Genomic DNA, 25,728 nt, shown 5'->3' on the forward strand with positions numbered 1-25,728 from the left:
CAGCCTTCACTTAATACATATTCTTGATCCATATTGAGAGTGCAAAATGCCTTGGAACAAACTTGTAATACAGGATCACCAATGATGATTTTGTTGAATATAGACTTGCCTACCCCAAATATTCTTGAAGTAGTGTCGCAACCTGAAACGCATGGGCAAACAACAAATCCGAACAAATGTCATAACTGAGTAAGCGCTTCGGAACCTTGATATCATACACATATGGTTTATCATTGTCAGACAGAAAGTACAAGTCCTTACCGTCCTTTTCTACATAATGAAGAAGAAATACCAACAGATGTGTCTTCTACAGTTAGGGTTGTTGACCATGATGCCATTGCGACTGCTGCTTTGTCTGTATCAACATGTGCATCTTCTTCAGCGTGGATCACATGGCATCCTTTCTGTTGCATACAGTCCCCAATTAGTTTAATGAGAATCTCTTTGTTCAGATCATTTGAGAAGAAGGCTTCTTTCTTGCCAGCAAATTGCCAGCATCTGATATGTCTACCTTATTTGCAACCCGACTCTTGTGAAAGATGCATGATTATCAGAAGAGAAACTCTATCAAGAACATAGTCCTTGAAAGTAGGTAAGATACAGTCAAACAAATGGAAGGACAGGCTGTCCTTTCATATAGCTACAAACAGAAGGCTAGAGTCAAAATGTAAGGTCCAAGTCACTGACGACCAAACCATTGATCCAGCTCTGTTGTTTCAAAGGTTCCTGGTTGTATCACAATCTTGAGATCTGTGCTTTAATAAGGACGTTTATCATGAACTATCACCATATCCAACATCTTTGTTTGAGGCAAAGCATGTTTTACATAAGCCAGATAAAGCACCACTATTACAAGCCATACAGGATCAGGCTGATGCTCCTGAGACAGTTCCAAGGACTGATCAATATGTTCTTGATGGAGGTTCTCTTCTACATCGCTTGAAGTGGGCAGAAAGAAGCACCCTTGCTGATGATTATGCATCTTTCACATTTGATCACTATGGCAAGACCACACACAGTGACATCGCCCCGATATCTTCATGGTAGAAATCGCCATGGTAGGTTGAATCCACAGCTACCCATGGCCATTTTATTCGGACCTTATGAGATGCATAATTAGCGAAGTGACCTGACTAAGGCTACTGACAATAGCCGGAGTAATTGATTTCTCGCTGTGTGAGTAAGTTTGTATACAACATTGTGGTCAATGGTTATACTGCCTCCACTGAGTAGTGAGTGCAGCTATAGCCTGCTGCGCGCTGTAGTCCATACAGGACCAACGCAATATAACATTAGAGTTTTGGTCAGATTTTGAGTTCAAAGCGCACGGCCAATTTTCAAAGCGCACGCTAACGACTATCATATCTGTTCAACACGTATTTTCAAGTGTATGAGACCACATCTGGTTTCTTGAGAAAAAATCATTTGCGGGAGATATTCATCATTTTCTAACCCTGTATCCCTAAGATTTTCGTCTGATATCAAAATCGTGCATAGCAATTCACGTGTATCGATCCCGTGTATTCATTTTAGTGTCTCTGCTGCACCAAATAATTATTAGCCAGGCGATGTCGGTGTGCCACAGTTGTCTTTGATGGATACACTGGTGGACCAAGAACAAATGATAACACGCATCAGCGCCGCAAGAGTCGGGTTGCAAATAAGGTAGACATATCAGATGCTAGCAATTTGCTGGCAAGAAACGCTTACTCAGTGATGACATTTGTTCGGATTTGTTGTTTGCCCGTGCGTTTTCAGGTTGCGACACTACTTCAAGAATATTTGGCGTAGGAATGAAGTCTGTATTGCACAAAATTATCAATGGTGATCCTGTATTACAAGTTTATTCCAAGGCATGTTGCACTCCCAGTATGGATCAAGAATATGTAGAAAGGCTGGCAAGCAATGGTGTCCCTGTTTAACGGTCAGCAATCAGAGTCTTTGGAATCCTTACGCTACACGTTTCTTTCCAAAAAGGTTTGTACAGCAAAGAGCTTTGTTGAACCTGAAAGACTTCCACCCACAGCTGCAAAACTTTACTCAAGGAGAACGTATCTACAGGTCATGCATTGGATGTGTAAAAGTGATGGTATGAATCCAACTTACTGGAGATGGATTGTTCAAGGTAACAAATTTGTTCCACTCATGATGAAAAGAAATCCAGCACCAGAATCATTGCTGAAGATGATTCGATGCAATTGTTTTGCAGGATGCATCACAGTGAAATGTAGCTGCAGAGAAGAATAGACTCAATTGCACTGGAGCATGTGGACACATAGGCCAATGTGAGAATATAGATCAAGAATTATTCTCAGATGATGATGATGATGATGATGATGATGATGATGATGATGATGATGATGATGATGATGATGATGATGATGATGATAATGATGATGATGACAACTAATTCCAACATACATGTATATTACAATGTGGTTGATGTTACTACTGCAAGCAAAGGCATCGCATCGTGGTATATAGCAAGATGAATTTTGTGTTACTTCAAGAATATACTATTTTTTATAATTTTTATAATAGTGATTATAACTGACAGCCATTTTGAAATGTAAATATGGCTGCCAAATTGGTACTTCATTTTCTTCCTCTTCAAGTTACGGCTTAACACTCCAGGTGGAGAAAAGCGAGTCGGTACATATGCCTACTTGAAAGCATGATATTAATGGTGCTATGGGTGCAAATGATGTTGGTTATTTCAAATGTTCTGTCACTTTAAGTTTCAAGTTACAATACGTGCATAATTAAACCCAATAAGTTAACATATACCAAAATGGCGGCCATTTTGAAATTCATTCTTGCTGCCAATTTGGTTCGTATGCCTACCTCTATGTAAATTTGAATGGATATATTGGTGCAAAGGATATTGGCTATTCTAGAAAATTACAATTATGTGCATGATTTGACTTCATAAGCCTAAATACTAAAATGGCGGCCATTTTGAAAATCATTATGGCTGTCAAATTGATCCATCTGAATAACACAATATAAAGATTCATTACTACATCCAGTAATGTACTTCTGAACAAGGTTGTCACCAGTGGAACCCACAATAATGAGTGAAAAATGAATGAAATCAGTAAATTAATGGGTATTTTTCCAGATTTTGGCGGCCATTTTGACTACGTCACAGTTGGACCCTTCGCCCAAGTTCAATTTTTCTAAACTTTTGATATGTTATTTGTTAGACCTTATACTGCAAGAAAATACCAAAAAACCTTCTGTTGCAATTTTTTTGGGGTCATGTGGTAACTTTACTCTACTAAAAGGTGCGTGATCCAGTTACCGAGGAGTTATGTAACCACTTCGCTGGCGAATTATACATCAAAAGATTATTTTCCTAAAATTTTATATTCATTTTATGTTCAGATTTCCGAAAATTCCCTAAGATTTCCCAAACAGGAAATATACGATATCTGCGGAAGGGAAGGCGGTATGAAGGTCAAACAACCACCAAAATGTGTATTTTAAACTTACCCATACTATAATGTCATGCCAATAACTCAATTTCAACCAATTAAATAGGAATAACAATTAAATAGGAATAAATAAGACTTTGTTTATATAATGGAAGTCCCCGTTTGATATGAAATACTACCAATTTGGTGATTGAAAATAAAATATTACTACCATAAACAGCTGTGCCTTGAAACATAAACAAATCACCATAGGGAAATAAGCAGTTCAGCAATAATAATAATAGGATGAGGAGGAGGAGGAGCAGGAGCAGGAGGAGCAGGAGGAGAATGGTTAATAATCATTGAAGAATTAAACATTTGCCAGTTTATATTTAACACAAGTTAATGACCTAAAATAATTGGGAACACTTTTTCACAAAAGGCTTCGTGGACTCTCATTTCATTAATTTTCGACTTTTTCAAATTAAAGGTTTACACACTAGTAGTGCCAAAATGGGCCACCAAATCGCTTCAATTAGGTCTTCATTTTGCAAAAGTTTCTTACTTCTTCTAATGGAGGGGGCCCACATCAGACACAGTTCTTCTTTTTTTTCTCAACCCCCCCCCTAACTGCTCTGGATCCGCCACTGTAAAGTAGTGACCTATATGGTGCACTTTGAATATTAAGAATCAATCTTTTGGTTTAATGGGTTGTGCCACAGGGTATTTAATTTGGTCTGCATGCCGTCCGAAATACTGTTAACTTCAACAGTGTTTTAATCAAAGAATAACATAACTGATATCATCTCCGAAGAAAGTCGATAGTGTAGTCTCCAGCAGCTGAATGTAACTTGGCAACATAGTGGTCACTTCGAAAATCATGCTAAAGTAGATTGTGCATCTCAGAGCTTAGAACAGACCTCTGTTTTCTTTGAAATAAACATTGTTTGGGTTTATTACGCTGTATGGGACTACCGGTTCATATTATTTGTACTGTTCTGAATAGTACAACGCAATACATTTAAGCTAATTTTTGTTTCTTTATATAACTGTATATTTTGTGTTCAAATTGATTGTTACATAATATTTAAATTGAATTTAGCCAAATAATATTAGCTATTCCTTTCATTTCATAACATAAAAAACCCTGGCATTTGTTATTATTTTTTTCTGAATTTTATCTCTGTATACAAGTGATTACCACTTGTTAAAATATTATGCAAACCAGATTTAAGATAAATAGCGCCATCAACATCCACATTTTCTTAATAATGACTATAACTCTATACATGCATCAGACATCCGTAGAGATGAGTGTTATATTGTCAGTCTTTAAAGTTATGCATCACCTCGAAACGAGGGACTTTGCAGGTAACGTCAATTGTCCTCTAATTTCAATATTAAACTCCATCTCTTATATCCAAATGTGAGCGCGCCATTTTTAATTTGAATTTCTGCTTAAAGTTCTGATCATTAACATGCAATATTTTTGATTTCCTGCTAAATATGCATATTTTAACAATTAAGTTAATGTATGTTTGAAAAATCTGACTACAGTGAAATAAAAAAATCTATATGGTGAACATTCCCTCACACACCCTCCATACCGTTACGGTCGAATTTACTCCCAAAAGTTCACAAAATTTTAGTTGATTTCGAGTTTGCGTTTGCGAGTTATGCATGAGTATGTGTTTTACACTGCTCCATAGGCCAGTGTTGTAATTTCTGGTACACTAAAACGTAATTCAAATTTGACGATATTTTTGCAAATTAATCTACAAGATTATTTGTTTTTAAAGTAGAGGGGGGAGGGGTGATGCTGTGCATCAAGTAATGCCCTTTTAAATGATCGCAAATGGTGGATCTATGATTAGTTCAATTCATTCCCGTGTAAACAAAAGGTTTTTAGTATTCCAGAAACAATGGGGGTCTGTACTCACCCCCCCCCCCCCTCGTAATTCAAAGTCTAATTACTAGGGCTACAATCAGACTGTTAACACGATTATGTAAACGATAAATCTTAAATTATACCGAAATGATGTTTTACTTACCAATTTTGTGAAGACAAGATTGTCAATACGGTTCGTTATTCTTTTAAAGGGTTAAAATACAGATACCGTATTCAGCTTTTTATGTTACCTAAACAAGAAAACTATACGCTGCACATTATCTTCGTGTGACTATTATTTTCATACTGTGCTTGAACTTTGGAGGACATGATGCAATAAAATATTGGAAGATGACTATACGGACACTTGGATAGAAAGAATACTGATTTGAAAACGATACGCGTCATATCATCCGCAGTGTAATTACTATTCTCAGATCAGTATCATATTTGACGATTGTCTTACGCAATATATTGTGGTATAAGAGAGTGTGTTGTTTATCTCTCTCGCTCGCTCTCGCATTGTATTGCAAATCACGAGTCTACCGTTTGTCTTTCCTGTTGTGAGACATATACGCTTGATGTATTAATGTGAACTCACGATGCTAAGAAACTGCTACTTTCCGCTTTATAAAGGGCATATTATACTAGAAGTCTTAGGGTGTTATTCAAAACTCGCTAGTAATCAAACGCTATCACTACCAGCGTCGTGGCTATATAAACATCTCAAAAAAGTAACTAACCCCCCGTGAACGATGGCCATTATTCAAAAAGAGGCTATTGTGTTGCCAATTTGAAAAATGCGTTGGAAGCAGAATTTATTTTGACACCTCATTTGATACGATAGCCCAGAAAACAATAAAACACCGGTCAATTGAATGTAGTGAGGTCCAGATTTGAAAGTTGCACTTACATACAAATGTTTACAATGCAAAAACACTCAGATATCATTACACAGATTTCCTTCCATACACTGAATACAAAATCAATACAATTTACTGCAACTTTCAAATCTTGGGTTACATTGTTTTAAATGTACGCTGTGCTACAAATGAGGTGTCAAAATTTGCAGAAATAAATCCCGCTTCCAACGCATTTAACAGAGTTGTAATACATTCACCTATTTTTGAATAATGGTCATTATTTAAGTGGGGTCAGTTACTTTTTTTGAGATGTTTATATACACACAAATTATATTTCATACACTCTTATATCAAAGCAGACAATCAGAAAAGCAGTTAGAAAAGTACGAGCTGAGGCCCGTGCGTTTATACGACGTTGAAAACGTCGTTAAATATTGCTAGTCTCGGTTCCAAACTGGGTTGTGCTCATTCGTCACGAAGGAGAACAAGGCGGCTTGAACAAAGACTAACATCTGATCTGGTCGATAGAGGGCAAAGTGATTGAAAACTTAATGGTTCAATACACACTGCTTAATTGTATTTTTGTGCTCCCCAAATATAGTTGCCAAAAAACATATATTTTGGTACATTAAGGACCACTACATCCATATAATGACTTCACTTTCAAAATGAAACTTTTCCGTGCTGAAAATTAGGCGCGTTGCATGAACTTTGTCATGTTGTGAAATCAGCATATTTCAGCATATTTTCTGGTTAACAGACCAGACTCATGCAATGGTAATTTAGTTATTATTTATAATGTTGAATTATAGATAGAATTCGAGTTCATGTCACCACACACACAGTTAATACAAATACGTTGACATGCACACCGTTTATCAACAGAAACTTTAATAACTTTTCATTCCTCAAATTCCATTTAAATGTCGTTTTTACTTATCTTGACAGGTTTTCAATTGGCCTTAACGCCAAAGTTAAATACACATTTCCAAAAGAGTTAAACATATGAATACATGAATACAAAACCCACCAAGTCCATGAGAAGTGATTTTGAGAGAAAAACCTGTGTATCATTTTAATTCCTTCAGTTAGATTTACCTGGTCAATATGGTAAGTTTTACGTGCAAATGAGTGGATTAACCTGTGTTAGGTATGACGATTAGCATTTCAGGGACTTCGTGGGGGTCATTTTAAATTTTGGACTTGGGTGGTTTTTTGAATCATACAAAGACAACAATGTTAGAATGAGATTACCACTAGTAAGATAATACAAAATAAAGCACACAGGTATGTATAATGTTGATAAGCATTCTGCCATGTAATATAAACCACACATTTATTAAACCTTTTTTTTCCCAAAAAAGTCACTCTCTAGCAATGAATGTGTTACAAGTGGACTTTTTTATACATACTGGATTTCAATCAATGTGTTACAAGACTCATATCATGGAATTGGGTGGTTCTTTCATACATGCTATTTTTCACATGCTCAATAGACACAGAGGATGAATTTTAGTTGTTCTTTCATACATATGACAGGCCTATGTATAGCAACAATTTCCCATGCTTAACTCAATTTAGCCAACGTATGGACTTGGGTGGGATGTATTCATATATTCATAGGTATTATGTCGTTAAACCTTGTACAGTTTATTAGATCCGGCAACCCAGATTTTACTCGTAATCCCGCAACATAAAGTTTAACATGCTCCATAATCTAGACCCCCATCCAGCACTAACACTGATGCTTTTCACAGACGCTTCTAATACTCGACGGGTGTAACTTTATTTACAATATTAGCTGCAAGAATGTCTGTTAAAAACAAAGACAAGACTTGGTACTTATTTAAAAGGGGTGTTTTTTGTGTGTTTGTGTGGGGTGGGGGTGAAATTCAACACCATACCACTAAGAAGATGCCCAAAGTAACAGTTTTAATCAACGTCAGTCAAATTTAAAATTCCCCAGTGCAATGCTATAACATTAAAGGCATTTCTTATGTTATATTGTCAGTTATTTTAAGTTTCTAATGCAAAGCTTTAAATCAAAAGTACTCATTACGTTACCGTGTGATTTGACAGTAAAAGAGTTTCTGATCAGAGAAACATTTTACCCTAGCTGGTCGGGTATTATCGATGCGAAGGTATAAGGAACCTATTTTACCCGAATCGGTCGGCTAACATCGGTGCCAAGGTATAAAGACACGGATTTACAGCTGAATTGATGGGTAGAATTAAACCAACCGTCCAAGCATACATTTCTGGCCCAACAGTGAACGCACCACACTGTACAAGCAAACAAACAAAGGCAAGTGGTACCCAGCAGAAGAAATCCGTCAAAACCACAAGATACATTTTGAAAGCCATCCGCAATTCTTTACTTTTTGCAGTGCTTTTGACATTAGCTGATGAATTGCGTGCAATTTGAAATATTAGGATATAGAATATAGCTATTGCCAAAAAGCATATCAGATTGAGTCCAATAAACATGATTATTGATAAGTAACTTGCCAATACATGTCCTGAAATTTCAGACACTTTGTAAATAATGGTTTCAACAAAAGAGTTTCTGGTAAGAACCCATCGCCCGTATTCATCTGCATATTCCGATATAACATCATACAAACGGTACTGAAATGAGTACTCGTGCCTTGTAAACGAAGCCAAATTCACTTTTTGCAAGGCAACTATCCTTTTAACAATAGGCACACCGACACATACCTCTGAAATATCATAACCACTTGGAACATATATTTCTATTAATATTGATCCCGAAGAAAGCACCAATGCAACCAACCAACAAACTGACAGACAAATCTTCATCCTGGTATAACCTAATCCATGATTGATACCCATCGGATATCTGACTCCGAGATATCTGTCGATACCTATCAGTAAAACCAAAAACACAGACGCTTCACTTGAAAGTGTGGACATAATAGCAGCTACCTTGCAGAGAGGTCCGTTAGTCCATATAACTGAAAAACTTGGAAAGTAACCAGCATAATACAAATCAACGGAGGTTAAGATAACCATGTCAATTCCCATCAAAAGGTCCGCAAAGGCGAGATGTAATATCAGGACGTTTTGAACATTATCATCCCAGTTATTAAACCTGTGTCCGATGGCACACATATTAACTCCAACAGCAACTAAACCAACAATCCACATCGTCACTCGTAACAGTATATTGGGTAACATACGTTTACATGTCAAGTACGAAGGTCGGGCATTTCTTGGAAGGCATGAAACATTAATATGCATAAAACAACATGAGGCGTATTCATCAACAAAAATCGTCATGTTATTCAAACCAGAAAATGACTCTCTTATAAGTGACTTAAGTGGATTACCCCTCAAGTCAAAAGTAACGTTATGTTGCCATGTTCTTGAACCATAATGATTCAATACGTTTTGAATACGATTATTTGATACATTTATGATACTTAAATATGTGGTATGATCTAAAATTATATGCACTGCAAACTGAATTAGTTTATTATCTTGGAAATTCAATACATCGAGACGTTTCAATCCAATAAAAGTATCATTATCAAGTTCGGAAATGTTATTATCAGAAATGTTGAGGATTAAAAGCCTGTTCAGATTTTCGAAAACAGCCACCTCAATCCTAGAAATGTTATTTGAATTCAGGTAAAGAATATTAAGACTATAAAAGCCCTGAAACGCTCCAGTAGGAAGCAGATTAATATTATTATGTTGCAATTGTAGCATTTTTAAGTTTTCAAAGCTTTGTAAACTGCCAAAACTTGATTCCAATAAGATGTTATTTTGAAGTCTCAGGTTTATCAAATGGATACATTGACAAAGAGGAGGCAACATGATTAAAATGTTGTTTTCCATGAACAACGATTCTAACGAATCTAATGGTGTAAAGATATCCATTGGTAACACAGCTATTCTGTTGCATCAAACATGTGCTCAAACAGGGTTGTAATATCGTTATTTGATAAAGTGACTAATTCTACATTTAGTAGTGATTCAAAAATGCCAACATTCAAATATTTTAAGTAATTACGATTCATTTCTAAAGTTTCTAATTTAACAAGTGTGTCAAAAATGCCTGCAGGCAGCACGGATAGTTTATTAAACGAAATTGAAAGGGTTGTTAGAGCCGTTGCTGATATGAATATATCTGACTGTAATATTTCCAAGTTATTGTTATTCAGGCGTAAAATTTCTAAGATTACCATAGCTCGAAAAGTTGTATTGTGCAATGTCCGCAACAGGTTCCAGCCGAAATCTAGCTCAATTAGCTCGTGTAAATTGTCAAATATTCCCATCGGTAATTCACTTATCTCATTGTGCGTCATAGTTAGTTTCTGTAACGCGGTAAGGTCACGAAATGTTTCGTTATGTAGCATAGATATGCTATTATTATCCATATAAAGAATAACCAAATCGTATTTATGGTGAAAAAGATTCGTGGGTATTAGTGATAACATGTTGTTTCTGATATCCAGTAATGTCAGTTTGAACGCCGTAAAAGGTCCGGTTTCTAACGAAGTAAATTTATTGTTCTTAGCATACAGAAATTCGATGTTTGTCAAAGTTGAGGTATTGGGAAACAACACCATATTGTTATTGTCAATGTTTAGATATGACAGTTCCAAGTTCGAAGCAAAAATGAATTCTGGTAATTCTACTAGGAAATTGTCACACAAGTTCAGAAAGCGTAAATTAACTAAATTTTGGAAAATATCTACAGGCAAGGAAGTAATTAGATTGCTATATATATTAATCCGCACTAGCCGAGTTAGATTGCTAAACATCCCTGATGGCAAATTATTGAGATTGTTATATTCAAGATATAGGGAATAAAGATTTAAAGTCACGTTAAAGAGATCGCTTGGGATTGACAATATGTTGTTGTCATATAGAAGAACATTTTCCAGTGATACTAATGTCAATATTGGCAACTTCGTTAATCTATTGTCAGACAGATCCAGGAAAAGTATTTCGTCAAGGTCATCGAAAATGTCATCTGGTAAATGTGTTATCATATTTGAATTTAAAATTACATACTTTAATCGCCCAAGGCTACCAAATGAAAGCGACGTTAATACAGTAAGATTATTGTGATCCAAATGCAGAACTTCAAGATTAATAGTCATGTTAAATATACTACTGGCGATTGACAATATGTTGTTCTCATGTGCAAGAAACATTTTTAAATTTACTAAATTAAATATTGGCAACGTTGTTAATTTATTGTCCCACAGGTCCAGTCTAAATAAATCAACAAGTTCATCAAAAATATGATTTGGTAAATGAGTTATGTGATTAGAGTTTAAAGTGAGATACTTTAATCGTGTAAGGTTCCTAAATAAAACCGATGATAATGCAGTCAAATTATTTTGATCCAACAGCAGAGATCCAAGATTAATAGTCATGTTAAAAATACTACTGGGCATTGCCAATATGTTGTTCTTAGTTGCAAAAAACGTTTCTAGATTCACTAACTTTAATACTGGCAACGTTGTTAGTGTATTGTCCGACAGGTTCAGTCTTCTTAAATCATCAAGTTCGTCAAAAATATGATTTGGTAAATGAGTTATCTTATTAGAGTTCAAATCGAGCAGCTTTAATCGTGTAAGGTTCCTAAATAAACGTGATGATAATGAAGTAAGATTATTTTGATCCAAATACAGAACTTCAAGATTAAGAGTAGAATTGAATATTCCTTCTGGTAAATCAATGAGGCTGTTATATGAGAGAATCAGATAGGAAATACCTCCACTATGACTGAACATTCCAACTGTCAGTGAGGTCAAATTATTTCCATCAACTATTAACCACATTAATGTTGAAATTTTTAATTTCGGCAATTGGGTCAGACAGTTGTCTGACAAGTCAAGAAGCTCTAGTCGAACAAGGTTATTAAAGATATCACTTGGTAAAGTAACAAGTTCGTTAAATTCTAAGTAAAGATATGTTACGATTGTTAAGTCATCAAACACACCTGATGGTAAGGTAAGAAGATCGTTATAACCCAGTCTTAATAATCTGACATTCACAGTTGACTTGAAGATACTGTTTGGCAGTGATATTATTTTGATACCACCTATTAGTAAATACATTAATTTACCCTGATTTACAAAGATATTTTTAGGCAACGAGGTAAGCTTATTGTCTCCTAAATCTAAGAACCTCAACTTATTTAGACCATGAAAAATATGTTGCGGCAAAACTTCAATTTCATTGGAGTTAATTTGCAACTTCTGTAAAGACTTATAACATAAGAATGATTCTGACTCAATGGTATTTATCTTACGATTAGATAAAGACAGACCTGCTATATTTGGATCACAAATAAGCAAACTGCTCTCCGTTTCTCCATTACAGTCTGCTAGCCAGATTTTATGTTCGAAGGAGCAAGTGCAATCATTTGGGCATCTGAATTTATACTCGAACGATAACAAAGTTGTATCTCTCATCGTTGATGTTAAACCTGGGATCTTTGATTGTCGCTGATGAAGCCGTTCGACACTTTGAAACTCAGTAAAATTACATTGAGGTTGTTGAATATCAATTGTGTCACTGGTCGTATGAGAAACGATGCTTAATTCGATATACGCCATTGTGAAATGAAAAACTAGGGATGAAGGGAAAAGATATTATTTTTGTTGCAGAAGTTGCACCTTCCTGGTCAAATTGTTCCACAAAAAACACGGAATAATTGTAACTTGCGTCTATAATTTGTATGTCGATAATAAACCAAGAACGAGACGCTACTTCAATCGTTAAAGTGCATTCAGAGTCGGCACCAACGAGAAACAAATTCCTTTTATTTGGAAAAACATATCGTTTTGAGCAAGAATTTTCGCTAGGACTCAAGTCATGCCCTACACCATACGAATCAAATAGGCTCTTGTCCCAAAATGAAGAGTCGCCAGAGCACGAGTTAGTGGCAGATAAGAATAGCATTATGCCTAAACAGCGTATAATACAAACAAGGTTGCCAGCCATTGTTTCCTTAGATTTTAGGTAGTTTGCAGATGACTTGAGTTCGGTATGCCTAATGTATCTATGAGTGGTCCGATTAACTGCAAACAAGAAACAAACAAAGTTATAGGGCGAATACAATTTTTGAGTGTGTATCTCATTGCGACAAACTATTCTGGACTCTCCACTACGATTTATCTTTTTAAAAATAAAATTCAAACTTGCCATCACATTTCTATGCACCTACATACCATTTGTTAGCAAGGCCACACTTCATTTCCACGGGAAATGAAAAAGAATAGAGAGATTGCGATTTTCCAAACGCATCACATGGACCGTACGTTTTCAAGGACGTTTTTACGTACGTTAATACGGTGTTAAATATTGCTAGTCTCGGTTCCAAACTGGATTGTGCTCATTCGTTACGAAGGAGAACAAGTCGGCTGGAATAAAGACTATAAATCTGATCTAATCTAATCTAGGTCGATAGAGGGCAGAGTGATTGAAAAATTAACAGTAAGCGTAGTCTGCCTAATTCAAACAGACCGCTTTTGATTTTGACTAAACTTTTTGACTTAACATCCTGCTTAAACTTAATTGTATTTCTGTGTTCCCTAAATATTATAGTTGCCCCAAAACATATAGTTTGGTAGATTAAAGATCACTACATCCATATATCATGAATTTACTTTCAAAATGAGACTTTATCGTCCTGAAAATTGGTCGCGTTGCATGAACTTCGACATGAGGTAAAATCAGCATATTTCAACGTAGCATCTGCGTTTTATACTACGTTGGAATCCAAAATGAGAAATCGCAATGTAATTTTTTACGCAAAGTGTCAGACACATTTCAATGGGCAATCGCTGCGTATGGACATCGCGTATACATTTAGTCGATTTTCAACACATCGCTGTATCTGTATTATAATGATTTTTTTACAAACAAAAGGGATCATAATAGTAATTAGACTTTCCTTCGTATGTTCATTATCATTGACTGTCTTTAACATATTGTGAAATGGACAAATTTTGTGCATTTTCAACGATGTATCTACGTTTATTTCGGACGTGGAAAATCTTCAAAAAATGCTAAATACGTGACCTCGCTTCAATACAGGAGAGTGGTTTTGAATAGATCTACGTCCGTCCGATACCTACGTTTGGAAATCCCAATCTCTCTAATAAACATTATAAACATAACGTTGTGACGCTAACTCTAAAATGTGTCCCCATTTAGTTGAAAAAACGTGAGGGGGAACTTCTAAATTGTGAATCTTATAAAGAATGTTCTCTCACATCAATGGAGTACTTACCCGTGCTTAAAACGAAAAGAGAGTAGTTTTGAACCAGTAAATCACGAGTCAATATGCTTCACACTACTTAATACACTGTCAGGTATTATGGGAGCAAATTCACATCAGAGTCTCTGTCTGATCATTTGATTATGGGAATAAAAAACAAATGAAATTGAAGAATGAAGCAACTGAATTGAACAATACAATCAATTTTGGTTTTATTTTAAGCTCTACGAAGATATTTTGTATATTTTCTACGGAAACGCTTGAGGGACATGTTGCACGTTTCATTTGTTTTACTAGACACGTTGAAAATTCACACATAAAAGTAAATTAACAAATAACATTTTAGAATTAACGGATTCTGGCAGTGACTCAGTTAAAATGAGATTTCTTAATAAAGATTTAATAAGAGTATGTAATTAATTAATTCCCCAACAAAGCACCGTGCAAGAGTTCAAACAATAATTGTTTTTTCCATAAATAGAGGGCGCCCTGTCTGTTGTGTCCTAGCAGGAATTAGGTTTCGCTTTACTTCTTTGGGTTACTTTGTTTTTATATGCCTGATTTAGTTTACGTGTATTTTGGCATAATATGGATCAAAGTGCGTTATATCTTCCTTTCTATTATTAAGCTAATTATCAAGCCAAGTTTCTATTTTATAGTAACTGAACATGTCCCTTACACTCTTCCGTACCTGTTACAGGAGAGCTTAAAAGTGGTAGCATAACTGGAGAGCACTAATGGTATTACTAAACGTTGGCATCAACCGTGAGTAATGAATTTCCATATATTTGTTTAATATGTTGGATAAAAATATCAATACATTTAATAACCCGTAGCAAATTTTGAGATTATATTTTAGTCATAGAGATACCAGCATCGATAAGTGAATTTAAAGTGTTTTCTTAAGATCTCTAGCTAGCTATGCGTATTGAAGGAACCAGGCTTTAAGTGGGTAAGACAAACCAACCATATACTGAAGAAACGCTGTAAATATTCTTTGTGTCGTCATCTTTTTCACTTTTTGTAAACTTGGCCAGATTGATAAAAAAAATTAAATTCTTTATGTTTATTTTTCGCTTTGATTGTTGTTGTTTTTTTGTGTGTTGTTGTTGTTTTGTTCACTAAAAGTATATAGATTGTTCATTCTAATTAAATTTTGGGAATATAAAATGTAATCTCTGAAATTACCTGCGGTGGTCGCCTAATGTCTTTACAACAAATGTTAAATTTTACTGTGATTAAAGCATTTCAGACTTAGTCTATCACGTGGCATTTATATTCACCAATGGCCATTACAATGGTGCAAACAGAGATGACCACTTAAGCGTCAATATGTTATATTTACAAGTTTCATCTACCCCCTCCCCCCACCCAACGCACATGTTTCGTTAGCATTATCTCGGTTAAAACATTACAAACGTCTGCTAATTATGCATTGGTACTAATATGAAACTGAAACCAAAAGATCTAACATAAATGATTTAGTTTTGAGAATTTGTTCAAATCAATGTCATACACCTGCAACAGAATTTATACGTTTTCTTCAATTTCAACAACTGTTTTTTACAGTACATTTTTTTATTTATGTTTAAGAGCAGACATTCGGTACTGTCACATTATGCTCTAAGGCATTTGCCTGAGTACCAGCTTAACCTTTTAGCCACCGTAGTATGCGGTAATGTTTTCCCTCATTACTTTTTTAAAACCAAAATAGTAAGAGAGTGATTGACTTGGTGCGAATCTGCGTGTAATTGTGCAGAACCCGCCATTCACTACTAAAAAGTGCCAGAATGTATATGTCAGTCCCAGTGGGCACACCTGACGTTGAAATTACGTTGACATCACGTTGAAATTTGGACATTGAAATCAATTTCGACGTTGAAATCAGGTTTAAATCACGTTGTATTTGCAAATGGACTTCAACCTGATAGACTGCAACCTGATTTCAACAAACCTCTAGGTTGAAACCAGGTTAGGTTGATACTTCGACGTAGTGCTTAAAGTAGCTCAAGACAAAGATGGATCCCTAATATCAAGCATGTTAAAATAGTTTTCAAATAGCGCTCGTTTGTTACCCCCCCCCCCCCCTAACAAAAGAGAAATCAGATTGTGGAGAAAAATAAAAGAGAAATACCTGTGTGCCTGTGATTTTGACAAAATTAATCTCATATTTGACTATTTCAGCTTTTAAAAAGCCAATCTAGGCGCGTTTATATGTTATATTTACACGTTTCATGATCCTTCCTTAGCTCACCAAGAAATCCACGCCCCCACCGGTTGAACACCTTACAAACATGTGCTCATTGTGCATTGGTACTAATATGAAACTGAAACACTAAGATCTAAAATGAATGATCTAGTTTTGAGAATTTGTCAAAATTTATGTCATCCACCTGCAACATAATACTTTTTCTTCATTTTCAACAATTGTTTTTTCACTACATTTTTTTTAAATTTAGAGCAGACATTTTGTACTGCAACATTATGCTCTAGGGCCTTTGCCTGAGTACTAGCTTAACCTTTCAGCCACCGATTTTAAGAATGTGTCATTTTCTTTAAGGAAGTACACGGAAATGTATTCCCTTGTATGGGAAAAAAGTAATTCGATGAACTCCGATGAGCTACTTTCAAGTTACATTGCTTATAATCTAATAAACATGTATACGCCTTAAAACTCATTAAGCTGAAAATAAACTCTCTTATCAATACACCTAAAGCAATAATATTACTCTGATTGCATTTATCATTCATATGTGGGGAATTAGATGTTTTGAACCAGCTTTCAGAAACACAGTCTGAAGCATATGCAAACATTATACGATGAGTTTTGCAAGTAGTTTGTCGTGTGTAAATAAGTATTTTCCTTTTTCCTATAACACTCTATACAACTTTCTTGTTCTAATGTTTTCTAGAATGTGTTTAGGCAGTGTAGCCCCTTCGATGACAAGGCACTTAATTCCAAGGAGACCCTGCAACAATGTCCTATTAAATATTAATTGCCAGTGGATTTGTATGTCCTTATTTAAATATCACTTTCACGGTACATTTACGTTTTTAAAACCAAAATAGTAAGACAGTGAGTGACTTGGTGCGAATCTGCGTGTAATTGTGCAGAACCCATCATTCACTACCTTAATAAGTGCCATAATGTGGTGGATCTTATTGAATAGTAGGCATTGTGTTTTAAATGGAACGTGTTTTCTTTTGTGTGTGGGGGGTGTAGGGGTGTGTGTGACGTAAGACGTATGTTATAACTATAATTCGAGGTAGAGCATAAGAAAACAATGAAAGCATCGTGACTTTATTAAATATACGTAGTTGTGAGTTGAAATATATTATTTGACATAACTATAATAAAGTAGGATATTATGTATATGGTCAATTCCAGCCAAAGCGGGCCAAAATTCTCTCTGGGGCCATTTTGAAAATGTTTTCCTTTTCAATTCTAGACTTATCAAATGAGACGATAATGTCTAGTGAATCATCAGGTGGAAGTGCCATCGGATTGAAAAATAACTTATCTTGCTAGACCAAATAAAGTGTTAAATGCGCATATGCATGTTACCCACGAATTCAAGCATTTTCACCTGTTGTACGCCATAAAATGTCACTTTCTTTAATATCTTTCAATATTTTATGTGTGACTCATATACACTAGAAATCGGTGAAGACTTTGAACGTAAAATAGAATTTTATTACATATATCTACAAAGAAATATTTTGGTTATTACAAATTTTAAGAAAGAACCAGGTGTACAGTTAAGATTGTGTCAATTCTTCGAACTCTTTCCAAAGTGGCTGTCATTTAACATTACTGTATTATTTCGAAAGATTAGAATAAATGCTTCATATAAATATAAAGTTAGATTTTGTATCTCGTCGCAGGATGAGGATCTCGGATGGATTCGTGGGTAACAGCGTCTGGAAAATAGCAATTCCTATTAAATTTTTTTATTTTTAATAAAAAATACTTTTCCGTATGTCAATATTTCAGGCTGCAATGACACTAAAATGAATTTTAATCAAAATACAGACTACATGGAATATTTAGAATGGATCATTATGGCATTTTGGGTATAAAAATTTTGAGAATAATGAAGTTGCCAAATTCAAATAGACAGAGCAAACAGTTTTATATTATTATTTTAGTAAAATCATTCCATATTTTCATGCAGCAATATTCTATTAACTCGTGTTTGACAGTTCCTATGAACTAAAAACACTATCAATACATTGTTAACTATAATTTAAGTAGGGATTCGTGGGTAACCAAAATGTTCGTGGGTAACACATATTTGAAGGTATGTATTGGTAAGCGGCAAAATAGAAAATATTACAGAAGGTTGGAAACCACCATGCGGTTATTCCTCCATTGTGTTTCAATGATTCCCGTTTCTCTAACCAATTGCATTTACCCAAAAATGGTAATTTAGGATAATCAATCAAAACTTCATGATGCAGCTTCAGTATACCTTCAAGAGGACGCTATTAAACAGGACTGTTTTGGAACCTATTTCGCATGTTTTCAAAATGTTAAGATGCATAAGAAACATATAATTTTCCAGTAAATCCTTGGATTCGTGGGTAACGCCGAATTCTTGGGTAAAGCTATAAGTACTATAGTACCGTTTGGGGTTTGCGTTTCTTAGGTGTATAAACTGTAAGTACTGTCAAAATTATAGCATACCCATGGCTTGAATATGTGCTGATTTAAACTTAAAATAAACAATCTCCTTATTTTTCAACGTTAGCATCTATTCGGGATTCGTGGGTAACAAAAGTTTAAACCGTCGTAGATTCTTTTTTAAAGCGGTGAACGTATTTTTACGATTTACAATTTTAAGCGCTTGTCAAACTAAATTCAGTGTCCAAAGTCATTAAATGTTAATTTAAGTTATGGCAATTATATTTGCTGGACTCGTGGGTAACAGTTGATACGTGGGTAACATCAAATTTGATTTTATGGAATTTTATGGGTAAAACGTATTTGCATAAAATAATCACTTGGACCTCAGAATTATAGAAGGAAACTTCGTTTCATTATATAGTCATTTATGGCATATTCACTTAACATTTTTCAGAACGATCATTTTATTTTTGATACGCGGGTAACAAAATTATTAGCCAAATTGACTTAATGGCCTCTAGAGTCCACAAACTTTGGTGGACTTCAATCGTTTTACATATGATGAGAGATCATGCAAACGTCTTTCTAACGGTAATAATTTCATTTTGATTGAAGGACATTCAATGACATATATGGTGCTTTATCTTTGAATTCGTGGGTAACGCCAATTCATTTAAGCTATCATAACTTGTCCCCTGGTATGACTTGCTAGTAAAGGCCTATATGCACAAAGAGAGCACATTGGACGTGACATGATATGCTCCATCAATAACGTGATTTCCTTTATTAATGACATTTTAAAGTGGAAAGTTAACATAGAGAGAATTTTGTCCGCTTTCGCTGGAATTGACCATATACTAAAAGTGCTCACTACTCGAAGGTGGGGCGGTAAATCTGTAATACAGGGGTCACAAATGACAAATGCTTGGATTACTGTAAAACCGCATGTTAAACTATCCTTCAATGATTAAACTTAAAGTCATAATGTACGATCTTATAATATGAATTTGGTTAATTTTTTCAAACCTGATTTTTGGCATATTTGTAATGTTTACACATGTCACAACTTGCACCTAAATGGAATCAGCCAGATTTGTTGTGTTTGTAGGTAAACAGAGAAAAGTTCGACATAAAGTCATAATTCAAGAAATTATGACTTTATGTCCGCCCATAGAACTGCGTGTTAAACGGCCAAAATAACAAGCAGTGTTTCTTTCACGTTACCTCGTTATTTCAGCTCAAAATGGACAGAAACCATTCCCGATCATTATTACTAGTATTATTTCAGCATTTTGAGTATAATGACAAATTTAAAATTTGAAGGAAATCGTACATCAAGCCTTTAAACAATGAATAGTTTCTAATATCTACAACTTATGGTTACGGTGGTATAAAACAAAATGTGAGAAACTATCAAAGCCAATAAAAGAGATGTTTTTGAAATGCTGTCACATTTCTTTTGTCAACGTCAAACAAAACTGTGCGTTATATGAGCGATACTTTGAATTGAAAAGGTGCATAACACTGATGCTTTTGGGAAGCTTTGTCATATCATTTGTAGTAATCAAACACAATAATACATTACATAATATGCATATTACATTTGAATTGAAAAGGTTCGCGCCGATACTTTGAGAAACACACGTTTAACATACAGAGACGCCGCCCGGGGCACGTGTCCTCATTTCCCCTGGCTATGCCACGGAACCCACTAATGCCACTAATCCATCTTTGTTATGATTCTTCGGCCCCCTGCTGAGTGTTACACAAAATCCATTGTAGTCATTGGTGTTTTGGAATGTAATTTCTGAAACGGAAGAGGGGGTATGTGTATAAGCGACGTACCATTAGACTTCAAGGTGGGGGTTAGGAAGTTTTGGGGAAAAAACGTTTCCCACCTTTCCCATTTAAAAAAAGAAAAAACTTTCCCCACCTAACTGTTTGCAAATGCTTTATACAACTCATTACCCTGCTTGAATTATGATCAACAGGAATATATTACACGGATAACGTCTTGCGTCCACTGAAAGTGATGTCTTTAATTTCAAATTTTAATTATTTATGCAGACTGGTTTTCTTTAGACAAGAGGCTGTCGCGGTAGTAGACAAATCAGATAAATATTTCACTAATAAAGCTGCATGAGATTGGAAAATGTGTGAACCGATGATTATTTTGACACAACCTTTACTTTCATATCTTTCATATCATATCAACATAAAAAAACCTGTATGTAATAATATGTGACCGTCCACGGCGAATGAGCCGTAAATTCCTCCCCGGTCAATTTTGTTTTATTTCGTGTTTAAAAATAAACATCATAAACTTAAAAATGGTATATCATTTGACTTCAAACGATATCCAGAAGCGGGGTTATGGTTTGTTAAACTTTGCTCCTTCAACAAAATTATAGCTTTTACGTTTTTACATGTGTCTCTTTTTCCACATTGTTGGCAATAAATATCAAACAGTCATAATTGGCGGTCATTTCAAATCATCCCCAAGTCAACGAGGTTTAAGAAAGTTCTCTCATTGTTAATTGTTGGTTATGTATATCTGTACAAAATGCAATGCCTGGTAACCCACCACTTGAACAGGATTTAGCAATATAAGCAAACAAAGACCAGAGCTATTAAAAGTTCTATAGCCATCTAAGGTAGAAGCTTATTATCCACTTCAACAATAGGATTATTGATTAGTTTTGTGACTATAGAAATGAGACGGATGTCGGGCCAGCTTAAGTTACCGATGAATATGACCTTCGTACACATTTTACACCGTAACTCAGAATACAATTTAGGGAATTTACGGCTCATTTGTGCTGCCGGGTCACATATACCATCTCAAGCTCATGTGTGAATCGATCCACTCTATGTCAATAATACAACACTAGGGAGATTCATTGTACATACTCCTCAAATGTAGTTTTTGCTCCGATGAAATTAAGTTACCTGTGGCTTCAATTAGCAAACACGATAAATCGTTAACAACGGGTAATCTTCTTATTAAAACACCAATGTGAACTGTCTTAGCCAGAAATCATATCAAAATAAATAATGTTATAAATCGAAAGTTAAGTAAAGGAGACGAACCTGCGTTCGCAGATTGGGGTGCCCATAATTCTTTTAAATCGATTAGGCCAGACTCGTCCGTATAATATTGCAGAGGCTTGTCCCACTTCCTCCAAGTCTGCTGCGAGATTGAATAAAGGTGGTAAATATCTGCTAATATTGGTGAAGGGTCTTGCCCAATTGCACAGTCGTAAGTCGTGGAAGCGCGGGGACTCGGATCCATGCCCACTAACTACCTCGCGACTTTTGTTTTCTCCAGTCACCTATACCTGGACGATAACCTGTGTCTCAGGTAAGATTACTATAACTCGTTTACATTCAATATAAGCAGAGTGTAGGCAAAACAGCTGGTAGATAGAACAAAGGGTTGATTATGCCAACAAAGATCTGAAGGCACTGGTCCTGTTGAGTGGTGATTGTGCATATGAGTCTTGTTACTCGATATCACTGTTTATTTATCTTAAAGTAATTATCTGGCAGCTCTTGTCAGCAGCTTATTTGTATCGCAATACTTTCAACGTTAAAATCATTCATACTGGTGCCGTAAGTGACTTTTCAAGATTTCTTTCGCAAATGATTTTGCAGCATTTGTACAAAGAGGTAAGGCTGTGTATAAAACATGCAACTGCTAAAATAGTGAATAACATTATTGATGCGTGTGGCTATATATGGTATTCATTTAAAGATGGTTATGTCATTATTTTGCTGGGAAACTTTTTGCTATATCAGGTTCCACGACTAAACGGTGCTTCTAATTTGTACCTGAATTGTGTGCTTCAATAAGCATGAGAATACATGTAGCTCAGGTTGTATTTTAACAAATAAACGTATACGTTTGCCATTAATATGTATTGATCATTACTCATATGTAATGACATTCCTTGAATTTAAAATGCATTTTGATAACGCCCTGTGCTATAGGATTGCGCTTTAATCTTTTTATGGATGCAGGAATGATCGCATTTGATCGGGATTTATTTTGTTTATGTTTTCTCTTCAAAACTAATGCGTCATCATACGAAACTATACTTGTAAAAAATGATGCGACCTATGTAATTCACAGCATTTGAGCACTTCAACAGGTCCTACAAAGTACAATTTCTTTTCACAAAAGTCGAATTTCTAGAAAAGAAACAAATAGGTCAATTGCCATACAGGGAATAAATTTCACACGTATCATACAAATTTAATTCCACATAGGATGGAACATCTTCAATTGTGTCCATGCCCATACTACCCAACATCTTTCCTTTCTTACGCTCAACTTAATCGAACATTGTAAATACTTCCATTGGCGATTGAGCTAACATGCGGCAATCATTCCCTCATTTCAAATATATAGCTTTGGTTTCTCTATTGTTCAGAAACCAAAAATCAAGGGATTAAAAAGTAGAGCTGATCTGGTTTGCAATCATAACACTATTATGCTGGAAGGACACAGTATAGGGTATATAACCAGAAGAATACAATAGCCTATTGTGCTAACATAATTATTATCATGATTGATATCGGAAAGCCATCCACGCGGACGACAGTTGATGCTCTCTGTCGAAGGTAGGTGGCATATTACACTCACGAGTTCTAGGCCTAGAAATCATATACATGCGCGTATATTGAAGGATGGGGCGGGGTGGGGGGATTTGTTTGTATGTATGAAACATAAACGATGCATGGAGATGATTTGATTATGAATTAGTTTATTATCCCAGGAAGCACAACCCATACCTCTTTAAGAGGGGCTCCCCTCCTATATAACCACCTCTTCCCTAAATTACCCCTTTCCCCTCCTCCTCCCCTACATTCGAAATCTTCATCTCGAGCTCTCCTCCCCTTCTCTTTCACTTCCAATGCTCTCTCTCATCTGTTTCTCTCTCTCCCGGCCCATATCCCCCTTGCCCTCCAACCACCCCCCCCCCCCACACACCCCCCCCCACACACACACCCCACACAATCTCTTTTCCCTCTATCTTCTACTTTTGCAGTAAAATTGCTTCAGTAAAAGTCATTAGGTTATTAGAGGTCATATAATGGCCTTCCATCGATTCTGGTACATGGGATTAAGGACATGAATCGATTTTGTTTAGCACCTATACAATTACAATAGTGACTCCTTTTGTAATGTCGAATGCAAATATTTCGATGGTCTATATTTTTTCACAGGTGAATTAGCCTAGACTTATTCGGTTTTGTAAACCACGTCTTTCAATGTAGATTACCATGCTCGATTTCTCTCCTCGTGAATATTGCACTGCGAAATTTAAACATTTCTTTTGTACACTTAGAGTAGGTAACTTCAAATCAAATAATTTTACGATCCACACCACTTATAAGAAACTGAAACCAAAACCGAAACTGACTGACACAAATGTTCCGTTTTAAACAAAAGGTAGAAACAATGAGTTCGATATCTTATGATTCAAGTGGTTAGGCAGGACAATAGGAAACCACGTGACCAAAACCAAAACCAAAACTAAAACTATATATTTGAAATGAGGCATTGTAGTGTGCGGGCTGCGAACTTTCTACGTCACAGAAGATATTCATAGCCTCAATTGTTGTAAACGTGATATTATCCGTCGCTTTATCTTTTCAGTTTCTGTTTCCGTATCCGTAATAGTTTTTGTAAGTCATTGTTATTCTGAAGTGGTAGTCTCCCAGGTATGACCAATCTTTTATTCTAGCCTTTTGTTAGTTACTGAAAATTTGAAGTTCGTGAATTTCATTTTTCGTTTTGGTAAGTTATATTGATTTTTTACATAAAACCTCGAGATGTGCGGTTGGGTGCTAATCTAGACAAAAGAAGAGTCTAAATTTTACGGTCCTAAATTCGCGGGAAATTGTACGGCTTCAATTGACTTGTGTTTGGTGTATATGCACTTACGCCTAGACGTAAGTGCCTCGTAGAAATTGTCTTGCATTGAAATATATACTAACCATATTGCCAAGTTATAAGCAAACGTTTTTCATATTGACGATGAAACGAGCGTCTAAAATAGTCAAATATCTCCCAATGAGGCGCGTACAAGTGGTGAGTTGGTAATCATGTTTTATATTGAAATGCAATACAAAGGAATTGCATTGGAGCAAAGATAATGTATTCTATTCATTCGTACCAATGGTAAGCTAATCTGATAATTGGTTGGGTCTATATGCAAGGCTCCGGTTTATTTTAAATGTTTATATTTTTGCAGAGCTTATTTTCAGTCATGGATCATACTGATAAATTTCGCAAGGGATGGAGAGGGAGAGAGGGAGGGAGGGAGGGAGGAAATACTTGAGACTGAACAAGTGAGAGTGAGAGGGGTGCGGAAGAAAGAGAGGAGAGGGAGAGACTGAAAGACTAGAAAGAGAAGAACTCGAGAGGAGTGAGTAGGGACTAAGGAGGGAGTGGGGAGACTGATCATGGGGGGGGGGGGGCAGGAGGAACAAAATAGGGAGATAGACATTGATGGAAGGGCGACACTGTGGCCATGCACAAGTGCTTTGGGGTTCGACAAGCTCATAAGCGGACCTTTTGTGATTTTAGGGCTTATTTGCAACGTTTTTACAGAAAAAAGTGGATTTTGTTATTCGGATTGGCATGCATTTTGTGAAATTAA

Source organism: Amphiura filiformis, chromosome 10 (genome assembly GCF_039555335.1).
Source record: "Amphiura filiformis chromosome 10, Afil_fr2py, whole genome shotgun sequence".
In the NCBI taxonomy this organism is placed as follows: domain Eukaryota; kingdom Metazoa; phylum Echinodermata; class Ophiuroidea; order Amphilepidida; family Amphiuridae; genus Amphiura; species Amphiura filiformis.